Source organism: Papaver somniferum, chromosome 1 (assembly GCF_003573695.1).
Source record: "Papaver somniferum cultivar HN1 chromosome 1, ASM357369v1, whole genome shotgun sequence".
NCBI lineage: Eukaryota > Viridiplantae > Streptophyta > Magnoliopsida > Ranunculales > Papaveraceae > Papaver > Papaver somniferum.
Window position 1 is genome coordinate 10,426,526 of NC_039358.1, and position 9,704 is coordinate 10,436,229.

General features: G+C 35.7%; 1 pseudogene; it reads left to right on the forward strand.

Moving 5' to 3' along the window:
* Positions 1-5,401: 5,401 nt before the first annotated feature.
* On the forward strand, positions 5,402-9,139 carry LOC113347583 (annotated as a pseudogene).
* Positions 9,140-9,704: the final 565 nt, after the last annotated feature.

Sequence of the window (9,704 nt, forward strand, 5' to 3'; positions counted from 1 at the left end):
TTTTTTTTTTTTTTTTTTTTTACCGTTATTATTATTTATTTATTTCATCATTATAAGTAATCTAAATTCGATTCTCGTCAATTTATAATATCTGACATTTTAACTTTAGTGTGATACCACATATAAATTTTCCAAATATTATTTACTATAGATTTGCTACCAGTCTAATGACTCGAATGCTATTATTATTACTTCATGTATATTTGTTTCATTTGAGAGATCCACTAGATCATTTGTAAGATTAAAGATAAATTGTAATTAGTTTAATTTACAAAACTCAATCATAGATAAGCTTAATAATTTTCCATAGTTATTTAATCATAATTATTTTTTCTATCTTTGTATATCCTTAGTGAGATTTTAGTTAAGTTTATGTTCAATATGATACTAATTGATAAATACTAACATTACTTTATTCAAATTATTAATACTTTGATTATCTATAATTACTATTATAATATTATATTATTAACGTTGATGGTCGAACTATTATTCTAACTACTCTTCCAATTATTATTGAGTCCCAAAAATATTATTAACATTTATGTAATAATAATATGTTTACTCTTCATATAAGTCAAGGTATTCGATAAGTTTCTACGTGACTTTCAAGATTTACCAATAAAACTAATCTCACTATTTTTATAGTATTAGATTGTCTACGTGTTTATACTCCTTAGACTAATTACTGTCTAATCTCTATTCCCTTCATACTCATTCGATAATATCTTCTTTGTCCGGTATCCAAATGACACGTTCGAGTAGTCCATTCTGCGTAACTTTTTAAGATCTATCGAGCGATACTAATTTCGTATCTAGATCGGTGTTATATTAATTTCTATTTATTAACGTTCGTGTCAAACTAATCGAGTTATTTACGGCCAAATCGTCTCTTCACTAGTCTAATAGCGTTGACGAGCTTGAGGGTCCTTACAACATGCATCCTGATAGCACTCCCATGATTAGTCGAGGTTCAAATGTAAGTAAGTGACCATTTTGTCTAAAGGAAAATGACGAAGATGTATTGGGGATGAAATTCCCATATCTAAGTACAATAGACGCATTGTTGTACTTAGTATAATAATATACTCGATTAAATTTTACATCCTTTGGGAACTTGTTAGCTAGATATAGTTCAGCGCCAACGCAGCGTCATTGGAATGGTACAATGAATGTAATCATGTACTTAAAAGTAACCATTGACATGATTTCTTTTTATCCCTGCAAAGACATAAAAAAGAATGTTAAAGGAACTGCAATCCAAAGGTTGTTGATTATGAAGGAACAATAGTTTCTTCACCAACAAAAGTAATCAGGGGGAGATATGGTAGACTATTTTCTAAGTCATTACTGATATTCAGTTTCGAAAAGTACATGACTAAAGGAACTGTCTGAACTCTGAAAGTAATTAGGGGGAGATGACGACATCAGGGGGTGGATCCAAGGATATGATGTTGACATATTTTACTTCGAAATTGGAACAATAGTTTTTCCAAAATGGTTTTGTTACTCGACAAGGTTTTTAGCGAGATAATACTAAAAACATCAATTATGTTGAACGTTGAAGACATAAATATCGCGTTGAGATTAATGAAAATATCTAAATCAAAGAAATGAAACGTGATAGTCTGTTAAGCAACTAACTTCCAGAATCAACAACAGAGTCTTAAAACATTCAAGTCACCAAAGTAATGTGTGATAAACTCCTTTTGACTGCATTAGACTAATGAAAATTGTCTGACATCATGGGGGACATTTAATGGTGTGTTGAACTCTTTTCTTTCACCGAAGTTACTTTTTCCCACAGGGTTTTGTTGCTCGGCAAGGTTTTTATTAAGACAACAACAAACACCAGGAATTAACTTCCCAACTAAGGCTATTGTCTTTTGCACAAGTATTTTCTTCCTAATAAGTTGTGAAGCAACTAATCAACTTCAACGAAGCAAAGTGATCATCTGCAACAGATCACCTTTACTTGCATCTGTCACGTTTTACTCTTTTCCCTTCGTCAATATTTTGTCCCATTTGGTTTTTCCTTGTCAAGGTTTTAATGAGGCAACATATTCGAGTCGAACTATATTCTAAGTTTGCTTAATATTGTACTCTTTTTCTTTAGTTCATGTTTTGACCCTCTGAGTTTTCCTGACGAAGTTTTAGCGAGGAAATTAACTTAGACTAATTCATCTTTGAAAATCGTATTGCATGTGATGAACTACATGTAAAGTACGTGACAACATGTTAAGTACTACATGTGAAGAGTTTTACCAAGGTTTTATCCCACTGGGTTTTTCCTTGTCAAAGTTTTAATGAGGCGATTGATTTCGGCACAAGTCATCAAGAAGAGGACGACATTTGGAGAACTGCATTCAAAGCACTATATGTGAAGTACTTTGTATAAATCTTTGTTATTGAACCGCACATGGGGGAGTGTTATAGGATCTGTGGCCCGTGGATGTGCATTCCATTAGATAACTAGGTTTTCCCTTTTCGATATATAAAGAACATTTGTATGTATGTGACCTCTGATGCCTCTTTATCAATAAGAAGTTCTTCTCCTTCTCCATCTCTATCTCCAACTCTTGCTTTAACCCAATTGATACTACACAACAAATAATCTGTATTCCAGTAATGTTAAAAAGTAGCGTGCTCGTTGTAATACAGGGAAACACATGAATTTATGGATTTCATTGAATATCATTAATTATTTGTAAAATTGGGACACCGTGTCTTATAATTAGCACTGTCATGTGCGGAGTTCAATTACAACTTGTTTTGTGTTTAACATTTCACTTGTATCTAAAGACTTAAAGGCCTAGACAAATAAAACTCCCACGTTGAATGGTGAGGAAATCCTCGCTTTTTACTGGCCGAGATAGGCTTTTTTTAAGTTTTGTGAAACGAACGTTTTGGTGAGGATACTTGGCAACGTGTGATTGGTTTAAAAAGAATAGGAAAAGATTAAAAAAACGAAACCAAATTCAATTTGGAATTCGCGAGGACACTTGGAAGCATATGATTGGTTTAAATAGAATAGGAAGAGACAAAAAAAAAGGAAACCAAATTGAATTTGGAATTCACGAGGACACTTGGCAACGTATGATTAGTTTAAAAATTACAAACTCAAAAGGAAAACCTAACCTACCGTGCTTGGAATTTTATGGAAGTCCAAATTCAATTTGGAAATCGAGTATCTACTGTATAAGGACTCTTTTTTCCAAATTAATATATAAAGGGAAAAAAATCAACATATTTTCTGCGAATATAAAATGAAAAAATAAATAAATATTCACATATTCTCCACCTATTTAATGTGTTTGCCCGCCACACAAAATAAAAAATATATCGCCACGGGGCGGGGCGAAGCCCCGTGCACACCAAATAAAAAAGGCATCACCACAGGACGAAGCGAAGCCCCGCGCACACCAAATAAGAAATGCATCCCCACAGGGAGGGGCGAAGCCACACACACATCAAAATGCATCTCCACGGGGCGAGGCGAATTGAATCCCCGCGCACACCAAATTAAAAATGCATCTCTACGGGACGGGACAAAGCCCCGCGCGCACCAAATAAAAAATGCATCTCCACGGGGCGGGGCAAAGCCCCTCACACACCAAATCAAAAATGCATCTCCACGGGGCGGAACGAAGCCCCGCGCACACCAATTCAAAAATGCATCTCCACGGGCGGGGAGAAACACCACGCACACCAAATTAAAAAAAATAAACTACCCGGTACGTAGCACGGGCACAAATCTAATATTCTTTATTCAAAAATAAAATTTCCCTTCCAATCAAAAATAAAATATAATAAGACACTGTGTCTTATTTTTGACGGAAACTCCCTAGTTTTTTCATTCGGGTGGTATCGTTTTATCAACAAAGCGTGGTGTAAGTGTTGTTCATATGAGAAATGAGACTGTATAACAATTTGTATTTTATTCAAATTAAAGTGTCTAATGGACTGGCACCCGAACTGAAACCTGGTTATTTTCCAAACCTAAGTCATATGCATGTTGAAGTCGCAGAAATATCAACACGCTTAATGACTTTCAAGTTGCAGCAGGGAGTGAACGAGAGACGACTCCACAAAAGAAACTATCTTCTTCACTATTTTCTGATAGCCAGTGATCTAAGAAATAGAAAATCACATCATGCCAGGATGAATTGCCCCTATTGATATATCAAAGCTATGAGAGATTGCTTTGCAAACATCCAACGTGCAGTTATAAGTCATTAGAGAAGAACGCATACAGAAAATAGAATAGACACGGATTAATAGAAAACCAAAATTTTGCTTCAATTAGCAATGTTTAATTTGAAGTAGTCTAGGGATTATTGTTAGAGTTAGTAGACTACTGCTGCCCAATAAATTTTATCGTTTCTTTGCTTCCACGGACCATGGAAGCTGGAATAATAGATTTATATGATACTATTCCACTAAGATTCCTCACGCTGTCATTGACGTAACACATGATTGCACGATGAAGAGACCATCCTGCGATTTGCCTCAGGAAAAAATTCAACCATAGAGTAAAAGAAATAAAAAAAAATCTCTACCTATTGTTTTCACATAGACATGCTTGCGTTCTTTAATTTCCTTGACACGAAACACTTTGAGGTTTAAACTATTTTCTTTCAGTTTGTGTCGCCTTGGGATTTGCTGAAAGTAGTTGACACTGATCAAATATAAGTGTAGACACGCAATTCTATCATCCTAGTTCTAGAAAAGAAATAAACTATATCTAATTACATCACTATCATCAAGTAACTTCGGTCGGTGAACGGCAACTAAGTTAGCCTAGAAATTGAAGTCAAGAACAGGACTATAAATAAATAATCCATTGTGAAGTACTGCAATGAAGATCATCCAACCTCTTGTATCCAAATAAGAAAATCTTATAGGTTCAAAAATGAAGCTGATGGCAATCGATGGTCGACCACTTTAAATTCAGTTCAGGAGATAGGCAGGCAAATGCTTTATGCCTTCCATTCACCGGAGCCAAGTTTCGTCCGGAAGGGTTTCATGTTTTGTTTTATCAGGGTTGAGCGTGGAGGATACAACTAGAAGGCGACACATTGCGGACTAAGTTTCCGATCGTCTGACGCGACACCGTTATTAAATAATAACACTCTAGAAAGTGTTAGCTGGCTGGCCTGGCCATTCACAAGTATGCCCTGCATCAGTTCCTAACCACAGAAAGGAGTAAAAAATTTGCAATCATAATCATCTTAGACTTTGTTGTTAAAATAAGGGATGAACTAATCGTTATTGACATTTTTGATAGTTACCGTATTGATTGGTAGAATTTATCTTGATATACAAAACGATACCGACCAAATGAAAAAACCAGGAAATTTCTATCAAATCTTTGTATATATCTTAAGCGGAAGCTAATAAATATCCAATGAGACAATCGAAGTGCATTTTAATGTAATATTTCATAATTATAGGAACGATATGAAGAAAAACTGAGTGGAGTTATCATCTTTCTATTCTTCTGTCTTCCACTCTCCTTTGTCGAAACCCAAAACAATGGAATAAGGAACGGCAAAGCCATTTTACATGTCGGGGTTATTCTCGATCTGACTTCGACCGTCGGGAACGTCACCCGTGCATGCATTTCGATAGCGTATTCCAACTTCTACAAAATTCATCCTAAGAATACGAGAGTAGTTATTCATATGCGGGATTCCAAAGGTGATCCTGTTACTGCTACCACTGCCGGTATGTTTGCAATATATCATCAAATTGTTAAGCTAAATCGCAGAATTTTTTATTTTTTATTACCTGGAAAACAAGTAATGCATTAAGCAAGAACGCAGCCTCAGGCTCACAAATATGTTGTTTTCTTTGTATGTATTAATCTGCTCTATTATTTACTTTACAGCTTTAGATTTGATACACAACCTCGGGGTGAAAGCAATCATCGGCCTAGAATCGTCAGTAGGAGAATTTGTTGCATATATTGGTAGCAAAGCTCATATACCGATCCTATCCTTCTCGCCAACCCACTCATCCATTTCTCCAACTCAAGCTCCTTACCTCATTAGAGTTGCCCAAAATGATTCATCACAAGTAAAGGCGATTGCAGCGATCATTCAAGCATACAAGTTGAAGGAATTATCTATCATTCATGATGATAGCCAAATTGGGTATGCTCTGGTGCCATCCCTTACAGTTGCTCTTTCTGATGTTGATGCTCAAGTATCTAATAGAACCATCCTACCGAGCATGGCAAATGCAACGATAATCAACAATAGTTTGCTTAAATTAAAAAGCATGAAATCTAAGGTCTTCATTGTTCATATGTCACCCTCTTTAGCTGCCTCTTTCTTCTTAAATGTTCATAAGCAGGGAATGATGAGTAAAGGGTATGTGTGGATTATCACGACCGCCATTGCTGATGTTATGTCCTACATGGAGCCTTCCGTTTTAAGTTCCATGAATGGTGTTATCGGTGTTAAAACTGATGTGCCGGAAACCAAGTCTCTTAAAAAGTTTAGTATTCAATACCAAAAGCGTTTTAAGCAGAATAATCGAAAATTATATAGACCACAACCTAACATACATGCACTGCGGGCATATGATGTAATGTTTCTGATGGCTATGGTAGCTAACAAAGTTCAGCCGCGTTTTAACGATAAAATCTCTCTAGCACCAGCAAATAAGAAAGGAAGTCGAAATGTATTTGATTTGTTTGACAATGGTGTCTCTGCTATGGGTTCGAAATTGTTACAAGCAATTCAAGCGGCAAAATTTACGGGACTCAGTTGTGAGGTTCAGTTTATAGATGGACAGTTAAACTCTAATACTTATAGAATTATCAATATGCTTAGAAAAAGAGATCGAACGATAGGGTATTGGACACCGGGGGCTGGCTTTTCGAAGAACTTGAATCTAAGAACCATGCAGAAAAACTATTCAGCAGAAGATTATGACCTTGGCAGTGTTATATGGCCAGGAGGGTCCAAAGTAACTCCGAAAGCTATAACCTTGACTGTTGGAGTCCCTCTCAAAACTGGTTTCAAGGAATTCATGAACGTCAGCCGTGATAATAACACTAACTCGTGGAACGTGACTGGCTTTTCAAAGATGTGTTTGAAAAAGTGATGCTTGGATTGCCATATGACTACGATTATGTCCCCTATTAGATAGATGGAGCTTCAGCAGGAAATATCAATAATCTAACATGCTGTGTCTACACGAAGGTGAACATACAAGGCTCTGTATTTGTTAAACTAATCAAACTTTATCCGTTTACCATTGTTTTTAAAAACATTCTCCGTCTGTCCCAAATTAGATGAACTAGTCATTTTTCAATTTTTGTCCCACTAAAAGTTGACTTCGTTTCATTTGGTAGTCATATTTATATTCCTTGTACAAGTGTTTTAAAATGTTTTTCAACAATATGAAATTAGGAATATCCATGGTATAGTTTGAGAGCCAAATTATATTTAAAATGTATTACTAGCTCATCTAATTTAGGATTGAGGTTGTAAACTTCTAGTATTTTTAGTTTGTTAACTGGGTTTTGGTTTTGTTAATGAACAAATGGTGTGAAAACATGCAGCAATTTGATGTTGTCGTGGGAGATGTGACCATTGTTGCTAATAGATCAAGATATGTGGAGTTTAGCCAGCCATATACAAATTCTGGAGTTCGCATGATTACACTGAGAACCGACGAAAATATCACTAGTAGTCTCTCGTGGTTTCTATGGCCTTGGTCAAAGGATCTTTGGTTTATAACCATCATATTCTTCCTGACGACTGGGTTTTCTGTTTGGGTATTCGAAAGAGGCAAAAACCCAGAATTCCAAGGACCATTATCACCGCAGTTGGGGAAATATCTCTCCTTCAGCTTTTCAATTTCAGTTTTTGCACATAGTAAGTACATATATATATATACCATATTCTAATTGTCTATTGCATGCTTTATATTCGTCACAATAACGATGTCTTCATTCTTCGTTTTTAACATGAATTTTATCTGACTTAGTTTGAACATTTTGTTTTCGTTTTATTATAAAAATGACTCATGTGCGCTTAGTGTTTTCCAGAAGAAAAACTTGAAAGCAACTACTCTAGATTCATTGTGAGCCTGTGGAGCTTTTCGGTGTACATTCTAATGGGATGCTTTATTGCTAATCTTACGTCTATGTTAACGGCCAAGAATCTTCAAACGAGAACTGTTACCGGATCGGTTGGGTACCAAAGTGGATCATTTGTATTGGAACTCTTAATAGATTTAGGATATCATCCCTCAAAGCTCGTTCAACTTTCTACAATAGGGGAGTATGCCAATGCTCTTAGAAATGGAAGCGTTTCTGCAATCTACGATGAGATACCTTTTATTAAAGTTTTCCTGGCACACTATTGCAATGAGTTCACAGTTGCTGGACCTACATATCCAGTTGGCGGTCTCGGTTTCGTATGTCCTTCTCCCTACACTTTAACTTCTTCATCGCTGTTCTGTTCTTCACATATAGCTGCCTTTTACTTGGGAGCTTCGAAATTAAATACTCCCTCCGTTCCAAAAAGATAGGCTAGGTCACATGTTAAATTTCTATTTTTCAGAGTAGATCCTTGTTCCATTGAATCTAAGTATAAAACCCAATTTTGTAGAGATCGATGGCTTTATATTTATGCATTTGCTTTGCATCCAGGTGTTTCCACTAGATTCTCCACTGGTATCCTATGCTTCTCATGGAGTTTTGGAGTTTGCAGAGGGAAATAAGATGAAAGATCTTGAACGAAAATGGTTTAATAGTGACTCATGTTATGATACTTCTAAGAATAATACATCGAGCCAGCAGCTTCATCTTTATAGCTTCAGAAGCGTCTTCATCATCATGGGGGTTGCATCAGTGTCAACTCTCGGCTTGTTCTTTGCTTCGGATTTGGTATATAAAAGTGCAAAACAAAATGGCAGTCTATTTGATATGGTAAGAAAGAAATTTATGAATTATGTGGCAGATGCTGAAAACCCCACGGAGAGAACAAGAGTCTTGATAGACCAAATGCATGATCAAGAGTCGTATCTTACTTAATGCTTTGTTTTGGTGCCACTGATCTTATGTATATAGTACTTAAAAATTAAGTACACTGTGTAATATATATGGGTTTTTTTAACAATATGTCATGACGGTAACTCCGGTCTGGACGGAGAACACTAACTGAAGGACACTTCTCTAATCTAATTCTGTTAGAAACAATGACACTTCTCTAATTTATATATTAGCAGAGGGACATTTTTGTTTGATTCCCTATATATATATAGACCAAAATGCATGAACAAGAGTCATATCTTACCTAATGCTTTGTTTTGGTGTCACTGATCTTATATATATAGTACTTAAAAATAAGTACACTATGTGTAATCCTAATTTCATCCGCTATATCATGACAGTAAAAATATGTACGAATTAAAAACACAACAATTTAATCAAAATGGATGCAACCATCTAACCTATCCCTTTTTGCTGTTTGTTTTCTCGGTCCGTTTTTGCTGTTTGTTTTCTCGATCAGTACTGCATTTTAGTTTGTACTAACCTGTAACTAACATTTACCATCCTGACTTTGATCACCTGCACTAAACATTGAACTCCAAGGAATAAGGTAGGGAAAATGAGTGTCAAATAATACCCCCTCTTTTCCTAATTAGTTGAGCTAATTGGTTTTAGATTTTGTCCCACAAATAGA